This window comes from Pinus tabuliformis, chromosome 8 (genome assembly GCF_031772625.1).
Source record: "Pinus tabuliformis cultivar Carrire ecotype Pingquan chromosome 8, CPIR1, whole genome shotgun sequence".
In the NCBI taxonomy this organism is placed as follows: domain Eukaryota; kingdom Viridiplantae; phylum Streptophyta; class Pinopsida; order Pinales; family Pinaceae; genus Pinus; species Pinus tabuliformis.
The window spans coordinates 1,218,495,436-1,218,511,909 of record NC_142294.1 but is presented as its reverse complement, the minus strand read 5'-3'; the positions used below and the strand labels follow the sequence as shown (position 1 = coordinate 1,218,511,909).

General features: G+C 40.2%; 1 pseudogene; it reads left to right on the top strand.

Annotated features, from left to right (window-relative positions):
* The first annotated feature begins 12,907 nt into the window (after positions 1-12,907).
* LOC149239780 (eukaryotic translation initiation factor 5A pseudogene) lies at positions 12,908-13,419 on the top strand (annotated as a pseudogene).
* The last annotated feature ends 3,055 nt before the right edge of the window (positions 13,420-16,474 follow it).

The window sequence follows — 16,474 nt, the reverse complement described above, 5'->3', positions numbered from 1 at the left end:
GAGCAGCCTACCAATCTTTTAGAAAAGAGGAAGAATACTGGAGATTAAAGTCTAGGAGCCTGTGGCTAAAAGGAGGGGACCGCAATACCTCTTTCTTCCACCGGCAGTACAGGGCTAGATTGTCAAGGAATCATATAGCAGAAATAAAGACTATGACGGGCCAAATCTGCAAGGGCAATCAACAAGTCAAAGAAGCAGCAGAATTACACTTTCAGAATCTCTACAGCTCGGATGTTCAAGGTGAAGAAACGGATGAAACAGAATTCCTCAATCACATCCCCTCCTTAATCTCTCCGGAGGACAACTCAGATCTATGCAAACCTGTTACAGAGGAAGAAATAATCAAAATTATCTGGTCTATGGACTCCGACAAGGCCCCCGGGCCGGACGGATTCACCATTCATTTCTACAAAGTATGCTGGGACATCATAAAAAATGATCTGCAAAAGATGATAAGGGGATTCATGACAAAAGCTAAAGTAGGTGGCAGCACTAACTCAACCTACTTAGCTCTGATTCCCAAAGACTCTAATCCGGAAACTTTTGCCAGATTCAGGCCAATTTTGTTATGCAATGCTTCCTATAAGATCTTGGCAAAGTTGTTGGCCAACAGAATGAAGCCCTTGCTTCCTAGAATTATCTCTAACTCTCAAGGAGGTTTCGTGGAAGGTAGACACATCCTGGACAACGTCATACAAGTGCAGGAGACCATACACTCAAGCAAGCAGAGAAAAGAGAAAGGTATGCTCATAAAGTTAGATATGGCGAATGCGTTCGACAGAGTCAATAGAACATTTCTCAGTAAAGTCTTGCTCTCCTTTGGCTTCTCCATTCAGTTTGTCAACCTTCTAAAAGCCTGCATGAATAACCCATGGATAGCTCCTCTCATAAACGGCAGACCTACTAACTTCTTTAAAGCCAAGAGAGGCATCAGGCAGGGATGCCCGCTCTCCCCCTATCTTTACATCATATTGGCTGAAGCATTAAGTCGAAAACTTGAAGCTGAAAGACTGTCAGGATCCATTCCGGGCCTCAAACCCTCCAACGGAGTAAGCCCCCTGAATCACGCATTATTCGCAGATGACTCGATTCTTCTGGGGGGCGCCTCACCCAGAATAGCAAAGGCCTTCGACACGGTCATTAGGAACTATTGCAAAGTCTCAGGAGCATTGGTTAATGAAAGCAAAAGCGAAGTCTACAGCTGGAATACAGATCAACAGGAGCTCAATAATATAGCTAATACTCTCGGATTCAAAGGGCATTCACAATGGGAGAGAATCAGATATCTCGGGCTACCCATAATCTCAGGAGTGAATAAGAGATCGCTTTGGAGCGACATAATCTGCAAATTTAAATCCAAGATATCGAAATGGGGAGGATACTGGTTGACAAAAGGAGGTAAGGTCATTTTAATTAAATCTCAGCTCTCTTCCTTAATAATTTACCAAGCAGCCTTTCTGCTCGCTCCCAGAAATGTCATGGATCAAATCTCCTCTCTCCTTAGAAATTTCCTTTGGCAAGGAGGCAGGGGCAATGACAAGAAACAACATCTTGTAAACTGGGAAACAGTCAAGAAACCCATCGATGAAGGAGGATTGCAAATCCGAGATCCTTCTCTGGTCAATCTCGCATTAGGCAGCAAAATCCTGTGGAAAATGATCAAAGAGCCAAGTCATCCTGTAAGTGTCATACTGCGATCAAAGTATACAAACAAAACTGATTTGAGAAACCTCCATCTGGGTTACACAGCTAACAGTACGCTGTTGTGGAAGCTCTGTTACAAAAGCAGCAAAATCTTCAAACGAAATGTCTACAGAATTCCAGGGAATGGCAAGAAAACTCGTCTCTGGCAGGATCGGATAATGGGGCGAAATCCTCTAAGCGAAAATGAGGAAATCGCTGGCTTAAGGGACTGGTTAACTACAGTTGGGAAGTCAAGTTTATTTGATATATCCGTTTGGGATCAGAGAGACGATTGGGCAGGTTGGGCAATCCCCGCTCCTCCAGCCCATCTGCAACAGCAATTGAACTTATTTCAGGAACTGATCGAAGATACTGCACCGATACATCGATCAATGCAAGACCGATGGGGCTGGGGCCAATCTGGAGAATACACAGCAACAGAAGGCTATAAAGCTCTACAGACTTCGGGACAAAACAAGCACAGTCCTGCGTTCTGGAAAAACGTATGGGATCCCACAGCTCTCCCAAAAGTCAATTTCTTTTTCTGGACTCTGATTCATAATAAGATTTTAACAGGAGACAATCTAGCAAAAAGAAACTTCGCTGGCCCTCACTGGTGCGCTCTTTGCAGAAGCAACGCCGAGACAGCTCAACACCTTTTCATCGACTGCCAGTTCGCAAGGGAAGTATGGGATTTTACGCTCCAAGATTTACTTATAAGCTCTCCCGCTCAGATATCAGTCCCAGACCTCTTCGCAGAATGGAGCCATCGCTACTCTCATCATATCCCTCAAAAATCGATTTGGTACAAAATCTGGAACGCTTTGCCCAAATTTGTCTGTTGGAAGATCTGGTTGGCCCGTAACCAGAAGATCTTTAAAGAAATCCATCTCACTCCCTTGCAAGTAGCAGCTAAGGCCAGATCCCTTCTTCTAGAAGCGGTGCAGCAACAGAACTATAAAGAGGATGCATCACTTCAGCAGACAGAGAAGCGGTGGCTTGGAAAGCTTGAATTGCAAAACAGAAAAATCCTCTTTTCTCCTAAATTAGAGCCCCCAACCTGGAAGAAGAGAGACACAGATGAAACATTCCAGATCTGGTGGAGAGCTCAAAACTCACACACAATCTTCTTTGATGGGGCTTCTAAAGGAAACCCCGGCCCCTCGGGCGCCGGTGGGATCATCTACTCCCCTGAAGGGCTCACCCGAGATTCTTTCTACTGGGGTCTTGGTTTGAAGACTAACAATCAAGCAGAGCTGCTCAGCCTTCTTAAAGCTTGTCAAATAGCCAGAGAAAAAGGGATCAGAGATATTCAGATTTTTGGAGATTCGGAGATCCTCATAAAGAAGCTGAACGCTGGAGAGCTATTCAGAAATGCAGGTCTCAATAGAACACTGGAAAGATTGAAAAGAGTGCTCTCATCCTTTGCATCTTACAAATTCTACCATATTCTCAGAACCTCAAACAGCGAAGCGGACTTGATGGCAAACAAAGGGAGCGCTCTGGACAGAGGGTGGTTGATCATCAATGAGGACAGATTTGTAGAAACTCCTTACTAAAAGATTAGATAGATCAGCTGTTTTAGAAGTACAAGCATGATGTAATCAGGGCTGCTTTGGCAAAGCCCCACTCTTTTTCCTCTATAAATAATAAAAAAAAATCATATCCGTTAAAGTTATAAAAAAAAAAAAACTTCAAAATGTATAATAATTAAATAACACTAAATAAAATAATTTTATTTGAAAAAATACGATTATAATAATTTAAAATTATATATATATATTTTATTAACTATAATTGAAATTTTAAAATAAATTAAAAATAAAAAAAATGTTTGAAAACAATTATGATAATTTGAAATTATGACTTTTAAATTAAATAAAATAATGTATGAGATAAAAATAAAATAGATAATATTTTTTATTTTTTAAATTTATAATAATATTTTAAAATAAAATTAAAAAATATATCTAATTTATTTTAAATAAAACTAATAAAATTATAATAATGTGAAATTATAAATTTTAATTAAGTAATATATTACGCGAGGAAACAAATGATTCATAACTTTTTTTTAAATATATACTTTATAAAAATAAAGGTTAGATATTTTATCTTTTAAAAATATTATGATTGTTTAAGTATTAAATTTAATTAAATTATATTAAAAATTAAAAACTATATATTTTTATGTATTTAATATTTAAAAATAAAAAAGATTTAATATATTAAAAAAAAAATCAATATATTAAAATTTAAAAGAATAAAAATTTAAACATAAAAGTTCATGTTGAATTTGCGAGGTCGAAATTTAAAGTTGCCACAAAACTAATCTAAAATATGCTTGGAAGAAAATCTAGATCTTAAAATAAAAGAAAATGGTGTTGTTTTTTTTCTTTTCCACTGGAAAAATCCGTAATTTTTCATTAATATTGGAAAAATTACATATTGTAGATGCTTTACGCATATGCGATTCCCTCTGTGTGTATAGCAGTGTTCCATATTTACATAAATATATCGAGCAGAGCACTGTATAGCTCTCCGAGAGATAGTTCTGTCATATAAAACTGTTTACATTTTGCCATAAAGGCACAAAAATATGCAATTTCTGATCATCATAGATAGACACTGTCTGCATGACAAAAAACAAAAATCCTTTCAGTAATTAAGATTCTGGTGCATGCTGGTATTCTTGGTCTATGTATGGCCGGTGAAAATATCTGTATTCATTTCGTCCCTTCACCTCTGCGATCTCCCATATGCCTCTGTCCATCAACGCGGCCTCCTTGGATAGTTTGTCAGCATGTCCGTTATGTTCCCTGTAGATATGGGAACACGAGATGTTGTTAAAAGCTGCCTTGAAAACTAAAACTTCATTTAGGATGATGCTGAGTGTGTGAATGTGACAGTCTGATATGCCATTGAACCAATTTATTACAGTTTTTGAATCGCCAAAAATATTAATGCTGGTGCAGTGGTGATGTAGAGCAAAATGTAGAAGATGTCTCAAGGTTATGAGCTCAGCAAAATTATTTGATCCTGTGCCCAGACCCGATTTGACAGTGAAATGATGATGTTCATTTACATGTAATATGAAACCTCCCCCACAGCTTTGATGATTTGCAGCCCCATCAAAGAAGGCCCAAGGGATGTTTTTATCAATGCAAGGGGGCGGATGAGGATGGCGATCTTTTGGGGGCAGAGGGTCGGGGAGTTCCTTATAGGCAGCCATGATAGCAGCTTCGATCAGTGGCCAGATGATGGGTCTGTTCTCAAAGATAGAGTGATTTCGAGCCTTCCAGATCTGCCAGCTAACAAGAATCGGGAGAAGTACACATTTCGATCCTTTTTGTTTTTGAGCCCAATTTTCCCAGGCCTCGATCAGGCCCGTTCCTTCCCAGTTGTCAATGTGTGAGATATGATTTTTGAGAGATCGCCATAATTCTAGTGTAGCAGTGCAGCTCAGAAATAGATGCTCAGTGGATTCCGATGCGTCTTTGCATAAAACGCACCAAGATGGCCCGTGTAATGCTCTGTGCTTTAGGTATTCTCCTGTAGGAACCTTATTCCGCAATACGCACCAGAAAAAAAGTTTTGATCTAGGCGGAGCAGGTAGTTTCCAAATACTTTGCCACCAGGTCGAGATATGGTCTGGTTTTTTGTGACTGCTGAGTGTGATATATCTGGCTTTTGGAGAATATTTTCCATTCTCTGCCTGGCTCCAAACTAATTCATCTGGACCTTCTCTGATTCTTATATGAGATTCGATTAGTGCAGATCTGTAATCTTGCCATTCCTGATGCCATCTGAGTGGCAGATTTATTTGATGCGCCGTCTTCCATGCTTGATGAAAGATCCCTGAGTTTCCGCGATCGGCAACATGTGCAATTACATTTATATCTCGGGAGTGTAGGTGCTGAATCAGATCTCGTGATAGGGTATGCCTACCCCCGCTGCCAATCCATGGGTCCATGCCTATTCTAGCCAGAGATCCGTCGTTTATTCTCCAGACCAGGTGGTCCCTGATTAGGGGCAATGAGAATAGCAAGGCTTTCCAAACAGTTGAAATGCCTGTCCTATTCCAACTAGGGAGCCTTACCCACTCCAGAATGTCTAGTGGCCAGATATATTTATGGTATGATAAACGAGACCATAGGTTCTGGCTAGTTAGCAGCGACCAGCTCATTTTTGCAGCCAAAGCTTTAGCAAATAGTGGAAGGCCCCAACCTCCCCACCTTTTTGGGAGTGCAATCTTCTGCCATCCAATCCAAGCAAATAAGCGTTTGTCCTGACTTCCAGCCCAGAGGTATTTGTTACAGAGTTGTTGGAGACGGGCGAGAATATTTCTGGGAATCCAGGCAAGTGCCATCCAAAAGACCGGGGTTGCTTCCAACACTGATTTAATGAGGACGAGGCACCCAGCTTTGGATAGATATCTGTGGCTCCAAACATTTAGCCTTTTCTCCAATTTGTTGACTAACCGGACCCAGTCTGCAATTCTATGACTCGCAGGTTTGAGCCAGAATCCCAGATATTTTAGGCCCCTATCCAAAGGGTGTATGGTGTAGGGGAAAGCTTGATGAGCAATTTGTGCTTCGTTTACCGAGGATCTGGCAAATGAGATCGTGGATTTTTGCTGATTAACCATCATGCCAGTGGCTTTCATGAAGAGTTGGAGGATGCGGGAGAAGGTTAGAGAGTCTCTGATGCTACCATCCAGTAGAATGAGAACATCATCCACAAAGAGTAGATGTGTAAGATAGCATTCATCAGAGATCTTGAGGCCGCAGAGGGATCCCTCTCTTTTAGCAGATATGATTAGGTGGCTCAAGCCCTCCATGACCATGAGAAATAATAGAGGGGAGAGAGGACATCCTTGACGGAGTCCCCTTTCTGAGTGGAAAAAGTGGGAGGCCGATCCATTGATGAGCACACTATAAGATGGGGTCATGATGCAGGCCATGATCCAGTTGATAAGAGATATTGGGAAACCCAGATGAATGAGAAGCATTTTAATGTAAAGCCAGCTAACCCGATCAAATGCTTTTGACAGATCAATCTTGAGAAGAATGCATTTTAAGTGTCTAGACCATATGGAATGCAGGGCCTCTTGGGCAGAGCTGATGGCTTCATGGATTTGTCTATCCTCCAGGAAAGCAAATTGCTGAGGGGCAATGTGTTTGGAGAGGATGGGTCTAAGACGATTTGCAATAATCTTTGAGATGATTTTGTATAGACAGTTACACAGGGAGATGGGACGGTAGTCATCGAAGGAGGAAGGGGAGTCGGTCTTGGGAATGAGGGCTATGAAAGTTGAGTTTATAGCATGATATAAGCAGCCCGATGCTCTGCTTTCCTCCACGACCCTCAGCAGATCTTGACCTAGGAGTTCAAAGAAAGTCAGGTAAAACTCAATGGACCATCCATCCGGTCCAGGGCTTTTATCTTTCTTGAACCATTTTAAAGTGCCCTCTAGTTCTTCCATGGTGACAGGAGCCGTAAGATCTTCAGCATCTTCTTCATTTACAAATCTAGGGAAATGATTTGCCACATTTATAATTTCAACCAGGTTTGTACCTGGTGGGGATTTGTAAATGCTTCTGAAGTGATTAGTACCGAGCTGGGAGAGCTTATTGAAAGAGTCTGCAAGACCCCCCTCTGGTAAAGGCAGATTCCATATAGTGTTTGAGACTTTCCTTCCTTTTGCATAGTTCTGAAAGAACTTTGTATTTTCATCTCCAGCTTTCAACCATATAGCTCTGCTTCTCAACCTGTTGGATTCCTCCCTTAGCTTGAGGATGCTTGCTTTTTGGTTTTCTAGCTCAATCAGTCGAGATTTTTCCTCCCCCAAGATGAATCCCAAATTCCGGTCATCCTGAAGAGCAGAAAGCTCAGCTTCAATGTTGGTGATCTGTTCGGATTCCTTTCGGTTCTTTTCCTTTGCCCACTCGATGGTTTGATGCTTTAGCAAGGTGAGGTTATTACAGAATCCTTTTGCCAGGGAGGCCTCTCTGTCAATGGGGTGTGCCTTCCAGAAGTCATTGACCAATTTGATGAAACCCTGATCTTGTATCCAAGAGTGATTGAATTTAAAAGGGGCTTTTGGTTTCGGGTGAGGCCCAAATATCTCAAGATATATGGGGGAGTGATCAGATATACCTCCTGAACCCACCCATTGCTTATAATGGTGGAATTGTTGAAGCAGAGGGCCCTTCATCAAGAATCTATCCAGTCTGCGCCCTAACGCTGCCGAGCCCACCCTTCTGTTCCTCCAGGTGGGCTGAGGCTTCTGCATGGGAACGTCGATAAAGTTTTTCTGATCCAGAATGTTTCTCATGAATTCCGTGATGGCATCCACCTGTGCCGAGGACCCCCATGATTCACTGAACCCTAAGGAAAAATTTAGATCCCCCCCCAAGATGGTGTGATCATGGCCCAGTAGAGAAAGATTAAGGAGATGCCTCCAAAAAGTCTCCCTCTGGTGACAAGGGCCATATACATTTAAGATTCTGAGGGATTTTCCAAGCTCCGATGAAAAAAAATCAATACCCAAAAACCCCAGTCCACCCCAAGCTGCATCAATTCTGATGGTTCTGGGATTGTAGCCGATAGCAAGACCCCCTGATCTTCCAATAGCATCGGATGCCATGAATTTCCATTTTGGGGCTAGGGCTTGTAAGGAGAGGGTAACGATCTCAGCCGGACCAAGAGTCTCCTGAAGTAGAATAATGTCAGACTGTTCTACCTCAAAGAGCCTCTGAAGGGCTAGTTTTTTGGGGGGACTAGCCAAACCCCTGCAATTGAATGATAAGCATTTCATGGGGGAACACTGCTCGGGGTTGGAATTGCTCTAAGGACCCCTTCGAGTGTAGATTGACGACCTGATACTACCTCTGCCCCAGCCCGTTTGATAGCTTTAGAGAGTTCGGTTTTCCTGCCTCTGGTGGTCATAGGTCCCGTCCCAGATTGTATGATTCCCAACCCTACCTGACTACCAGGTAGATCAGCTTTGTGCGCACGGGATCGGAGTGCATAGGGATGGGAGATCGATTTACGGGGAGATGATAGTGATGAACAGGAGGAAGAGGGAGGCAAGGAAGGCTCGACCGAAGAAAAAGTCGGGGGAGGGGATGATATGATGCAGTGTGCTGTTGATACATGAGCTTTTGTTGTAACCAAAGTCGAAGAAGTATCAAGAGAACAGGGAGATAGGGATAGAGAGGTACCCGAGACCTGAGCAGCCCCTGCTGCTGCCCGAGCCCTGGTCATCGGCGGGGAGGACGATCCGAAGCCCGTCTTTCCTGATGTCAGCGCAGTAGCTTGAGTAGAGACCTGAGAGACAGGAGAGGGCCCCTGTGGCTGTCGTGTTTTAACAGGGGAGGCGCCTCTGGATGGAATTGGCGATATCTTTGGTGATTCCTCCAACTTTTTGTTGTGCGGACAATCCTTGAACAGGTGCCCAACCTGATGGCATCGGTTGCAGCGGAACGGGACGCCTTCGTAATCCAGGATCTGAATTCTGCTATATTTGCCCAATGCAGAGTAATCTTTTCTTCCAGCCCTTCTCGAGTGTCCAGGTGCACTAGCACACGAGCAAGAGTACGCTTCTTTGATTCTACAAACGTGCGATCATGGTCCAGGTATGTGCCAAGCGCATTGCCAATCTTTATGAGTACATCCTCGTTCCAGTATTGTAGCGGTAAACCTGGCAATCGAACCCACAGGGGTCCCGCCCCAATCTGTTCACGCTCAGGGTCAAAAAGGGGACTCCACCTCTTGAGCAGGACTGGTGCCATTTCGATGTGCCAGTACTTTGCCAAAACCAGGTCCGTATATACTTCTTTTGCAAAATGAAGAGAGAACCATCCACGGGGGAGAACACGGACATCCGACAATTCTTTTAGCAGACCACCCCAGATCTCTTTTACCCATAGCATCAGTCTGTTTGCTGAGTATGCTCGCCCTCGCACATGTCCTACCAGAACGGTGCGAGCCATAACCGCTACTTCCCCAATGGCTGAAGAATCTCCAAACCTAATGTTTATATCTTTTGACGTTACCTTGATGCACCTGGATTTCCGCTTCTTGGTGCGAGGAGCCGAGGGATGATCTACAAAGGGGTTTTGAGAGCCCTCAGGGGAATAGGGTTTTGTGGCTTTTACTTGAACCGCCGAGGTTTCGAAACAGCCGGATGGCCGAAACCCAGATACAGGGGGAGCTGGTGAACCAGAAACGGGGGCTGCCACCGAAGGAGTAGGGAGAACAGTGGATAGGGGCGGGTGCGGATCAAAGGTAAGCTGGTGAGGCGTGTAGGTAGAGAGGATATGGAGAGTACCAGGGGATAGGGGAGGTGCTTCCAGACCCGGCGAGAAATCAGAAAACCGTACAGAGGTCGATGAGTCCGGTATAAATTCGGGCAGAGAGACCACGGGCGAGGTGTCCTGCGGAATGGAGTCCGAAACCCCCGGGAAACGTGAAACCGACACTGAGAAGTTAGGGTTTTCGAAAATGACCTGGTCTTCGAGCGGATCAGCGGAGTAGTCGACGAGGTCGGTCTCCATGTGACCTTCCATCTTGCTAGCCAAATGGTGTTGTTATATATATATATGTTATAAAAGAAAATTTAAATCTGTGTGCCCCCACCCACCAAATCCTCCAGAGAAAATATCGCTGCGCATCTCCAACAGTGCTTTCTTGTATATATAAATAGGTTCCAACAATACTTTCCTGTATATATAAATAGGTGTGTGTAGATAGGCAGAAGCACACAAGTACTTAAGAGGCTCTGTAATTTGAGGTTCTGAAGTTCGTTATGAAAGGCTTTGTAATTTGAGGGTCTGAAAGGCTCTGTTATCAGAAAGGGAAAAATGGAGGTTCTCAAATTATTGCTTCTTTGCATTATGGTTGCTTCTATAACAATTTGAGAGGCACAATTCCAAGAACCATAGGAAAGCTTCATTGGTTGGGATATTTAAATCTGCATTCAAACAAGTTAACTGGGCATATCCCATATAGTATAGGTCAATTAAAAGCTTTGTATACACTAAACCTATATAATAACAGTCTCTCAAGGAGTATTCCTGAGAGTATTAATGGTTTGATTTCATTATATGCATTAGATTTATAAAAAAACAATTTGGAGGGACCAATTCCTAATGGCATTGGCAATTGTACTTATATGACAATATTCTCTGCTCACTCTAATAAATTTTCTAGGACATTGCTTGCATCTTTGGTCAATTGTACATAGCTTCAGCTCTTGGATTTAAGGAAATATAGATTGATAGGGGAGATTCCTCAGTACTTTACATCTTTTCAATACTTGGAAACTTTAATCCTCAGTTATAATAATCTGCATGGTTGTATTCCTCAACACATCACAAATCTTACCAAGTTGTATGTGTTGGATCTATCCAACAACAAATTCAGTGGAAGTATACCAACACATCTTGAGAGGCTTTCTGGATTTGTGAATGTCTCAAATAATAGTGGATTATATTGGGAAACTATTATTGACATGAAAGGAATTGAGTATAATCTGTCATATCTATTGTCTACAAACACTATATTTGATTTGTCTTGTAATAATCTTACAGGAGAAATCCCTACAAATATAGGAAACATAATTAGCTTACGACTACTGAATTTATTTGGAAATCAATTAGAAGGACATATCCCTACATCTCTTAGTGAGATACCTTCTTTGGAGCAATTGGATTTGTCAAAAAATAAATTGAGTGGACTTATCCCTGAAGTTCTCTCTAAATTATTAATGTTGGCTTCTTTTGATGTTTCATATAACAACCTTTGTGGCCCAATTCCAACAGGGACACAATTTTCCACTTTCAATGTAACATCTTTTGACAAGAATGAATGCTTATGTGGGCTTCCTCTAACAACATGCAAGCAAAATGATAAGCCAACGAGAACAATTGCTAGAGGCAACAACAATAATAGTAACGCTAAAAGGGGATTGTTGAGCTATGCCAATGAAAAAGTGTCCTTGTTAGCATTGTTATTGGGATTAGGGATCGGATTTGGTGGAGTTGTTGCTATGTTCATCATTTAGGACAAAGCAAGATGTTGGGTAATGGGCATGTCCTCCAACACACGAAAGCCATTTTATGGAGTTTACCGATTCCCAAAATAGGTCACAAGGCTTTGTCCATATAACTCAATGTAATATTGTATGTCTTATTATTATTGTATGAGTTGTTTTTTCCTAAATTTTCAAATATATATATTTTTTGGAGTTTACAGATTCTTAAAATAGATCAGAAAAGCCTGTCAATACCTCAATATATTGATGTATGTCTTATTATTATTGTAAGAGTTGTATTTTCCTAATATTTCAAATACATTTTTTTAAACTTGTTTCATTATCAACATAACATTTAATTTTACTATTAAATTATTTTATATTTACACGGAAGGTGTTCCTATTATAGGTTGGGCTAGGTAACTCTGGCCAGTGAAATCTTTGGATTTTCCTCTCCTTCCTCTAATAAATTTTTACCATGTAGAAACACGAACAATACCTCTCGCTCTCGAAGTAGAAGGATTGCATTTGGCATTAACATTGGTGATGACACATATGCAGTCGACCAACATATTTGGTTGCCTTTACAAGCGGGCCTCACTCATGTTACTGATGTCCATCCTGCATGATCCAGAGAGCGAGCATCGCTTTGAAGCAACATCTGGTAATATTTCAAATCAACAATGTTATAGCTAACCGCATTGCACATATCAAGAAGCTTCACAATGTCTTTCATGGGGTCATTAACCCACTTGGAGTTGCCCATAACTCAAAAGAATCTTTGAGAATCCATCTATCATAACACATTGCAGCGAATATTCATATCAAAAAATTTTCAACAATCCATGTAACGAATATAAAAAATTGTCAACAATCCATGTAACGAATATAAAAAACTGTCAACAATCCATGTAACAAATATTCATATAAAAAAACTATCAACAATCGATGTAACGAGATTGACAAATCTATAAAGAATGGCTTTGTTTCTATTAAAATGTTATCAAATATAGTTGTAATAAATAAGCATGGCTTTGATCTGTTGAATATTTATGGAAAATTCATTTCTGAGGAAGGGATTGATGTTGTCAAAGATGCGTTGAGAAATGTGGTAGTTGGTGTCTCATCTGGTTTGGTTTTGGGTGAGAATTGGTTGTGTTGTTATTGTCACGAGGAAGGGGAGCAATGTGGGATGATGACCACCAGTTCGAGTCCAAGGCTGATGTAGGAGCCTCCAAAACATTCCCTCAGCAGGCCGATACCATTTGAAAGAACAGTTACATCGTGATCAAATCCATCTTCAGTGGTAAAAAATTCTTTAGTGGAATTGACATTTCAGTGGTAAGGCCATCTTTAGTGGAATTGACATCTTCAAGGTCATCGTGATGTAGGAATTGACATCTTCAGTGGTAAAAAGCTGGAAGATATTGTGCCATCTTCACACAACTGCGATGTCCCTCATGTGACTCGTAGGATGGTTTTGTTAGCCTGTTGATTGAATCTGAGCAGACTAAGGATGATCTCAAGCTGCCTACTGATGAGCAGCTGCTGGCCCAGATCAAGGCTGGATTTGACGAGGGAAAGACCTTATTGTAACTGTTGTGTCTACAATGGGAGAGGAACAAATTTGTTCCCTGAAAGATATTGGTCCAAAGGTGAAGACTATCAAGGTCCAAGGTCTCAAGATTTCAATGTGATTGGCAAAGTATTGTTTTATGAAGAATTGTGAGTGTGAAAATAAGCTTCAACAACCGAAGCTTTGGTCTTGATATTACCTTGTTGTAGAGAGAATATTGATGGGATTCAAAAACATCTCAAAGATGTAGATCTTGCAGATTTTATTGTAGGAATGTCTAAGGTTGAGGCTCTTAAAGTTATGTCAATATTTGTATCTGTTTTGTAAGGGAGTGAGGTGAGATCCTTAAATCTCTTTGACCATGTGTGTTAGGTGAGAAGGGTGTTCAGGCTTTTGGCTCTTTCTTAAAATCTCAAAAGGTCTTGGAAAAACTATATTTCATGAATAATAATATTTCCAAGGATGCCAAGGATGCTGCTAGAGCTATTTGTGAACTTCTTCTTTCGGTTGAAAAGCTCAAGATTTTTCATTTCCATAACAACATGATGAGAGACGATGGAGGAGAGACCCTTTCCCAACTTGTTAGAAATTGTTTTGTATTGGAGGATTGTAAATGCTCGTACACCATAGTATGTATTGAGGGTGCTATTGCTTTAGCAAGACCTCTGTAGTAGGCACACTTTGAAAAAGTTGGATTTGAGGGATAACATGTTTCGTCAAAAGGTCGGGCTATGTTCTAGTTAGAGTATATATGAATTTATCATCATATCTCATGATAATTTATTTGGAACTCAGAGTCTTTGTTTAAAAGTTCTGGCTTAGCGGTTATTTAATTTAATTAAATTTATTTGGCAAAAGTGAAGGGTGATTTACTAACATCTGATATTTTATGCTAAGAATCTATATCTACATGCAATATTACTTTTGTTATTTGAGTTTATGTGCTCTTCTACATCAACCATGTATTCCTCATTTGAGAATGATAAAACTCTATTAAAATAATAAGTTCATTGAATTCTCAAAAGAGTTTGCAGAAGATATAGCATTTCTGAAATTAAAAAAATTCAGCATATCTTTATTTTCTCATTTAGAAAGTTCCCCATGTTCCACGATAAAGCAAACGCCAATTTTAAAGTCCTTTGATACAAAATTATGTCCTTTGCAGAAGAATAAGTCGAAGGGTTAGAAAGAATACATAATTTTGAAAATGTAGATGTGGTTATAAGAGACACTTAACATAACATCTAAAATGGCAATTCATGACCACTATTTATTTGCAGTGAGGATGGATCGTTGCAATCATTACAACTGAGTTGGTGAAATATTAATTTTATTTTAATTAATATTCACTTATTTATTATAGTGGGGGATTTTTATTTTATTTTAATTAATGTTTACTAATTTATTATAGTTGGTGAAGTTGTAGAGCGCCTCTTGGCGCAATTACTAAATATTATTTAATATATATATATATATATATATATATATATATATATATATATATATATATATATATATATATATATATATATATATATATATATATATATATATATATATATATATATATATATATATATATAAAATAATATTTAGTAATTGCGCCAAGAGGCGCTCTACAACCCAGTATATGAGGGAGATGTTGTCACCTAACGTAACGTTACATTAAAAAATATTAAAAAAATATGAGGGAGATGTTGTCACGTAACGTAATGGTACATTAAAAAAATATTAAAAAAATATGAGGGAGATGTTGTCACGTAACGTAACGTTACATTAAAAAATATGAGGGAGAGAGGGAGAGGAAGAGGGAGGGAGATAGAGATGGAGAGAGAGTGTGTATGTTTTGTGGGTGAGAAGGAGAGACAAGGGGAGATAGAGATATATATGGGGCGGGGGAGCGGGTAGAAGAGAGAGGAAAAGAGAGGGAGGGAGGAAGAGGGATAGATGAGAGAGAGAGAGAGAGAGAGAGAGAGAGAGAGAGAGAGAAGGGGAAGAGATAGAGAGGGAAAGGAAGAGGGAGAGTTAGATATATAGATAGATCGATATGGGGAGAGAGAGAGAGAGTTACATATGTTTAGGGGGTTGAGATAGAGAGACAAATAAGGAGAGATGGAGAGAGGTATAAATATAGATAGCGGGGGGAGAGAGGAAAGAAGAGAAATATATAGAAAGTTAGGGAGAGGTAGATAGAATGAGACAGGGGAGAGGGAGGGGAAGAGAGAGAAGGAGATCGCGAGGGAGGTAGACACATAATGGAAGGTGGAGAGAGGGGGAAGAAGAAAGAGTCTCACACAGAAAAATACAGACATAGAAGTTAGATTTAGAAAGTCGTGAATATTTAAGATTTTCAATGTGGTTGTTGATTTCTAATCCTATTTGATCACATGCACTATATGCATTGATTTCAATGTAGATGTCGATTTATAATTCTATTTAATACCTCACACTAGATGCATTGATTTCAATGTCGATGTTGATTTCTACTCCTATTTGATTGCTTGCACAGGATGCATTGGTTTTAGTGTAGATATTTATTTCTAATCCTATTTTATCGCTTGCACTAGATGCATTGATTTCAATTTAGATGTCGATTTCTAATCATATTTAATACCTTACACTAGATGCATTGATTTCAGTGTAGATGTTGATTTCTACTCATATTTGATTGCTTGCATTAGATGCATTGGTTTCAGTGTAGATACTGATTTCTAATCCTATTTGACTGCTTGCACTAGATGCATTGATTTTAGTATAGATGTTGATTTCTAATCCTATTTGATTGTCTGCACTAGCAGCATTGATTTTAGTGTAGATGTTAATTTCTGATTTGATGCAACAAGATGTATGATGTACATTAATTTCAAAGTAATTAGATTAATAGTGTGTATTGATTTCAGTGTAAGCAAATCTCTACCTCCTCCATCTATATCTCTATCTCCCATTGTCTCTCCTTCTTTATCTCTCTATCCCAACCCGTAAACATACACACTCTCTCTCCATATCTATCTATTTATCTCTCCCTCCCTTCCTTTCCCCTCCCTCTCTCTCTCTTCCCCTTCTCTCTCTCTCTCTAACATTTCTCTCTCCATATCTATATCTCTTCCTCCCTCCCTGCCTTTGCCTCTCTCTTCTTCCCTCTCCCCCCCCATCTATATTTCTATCTCCCCTTGTCT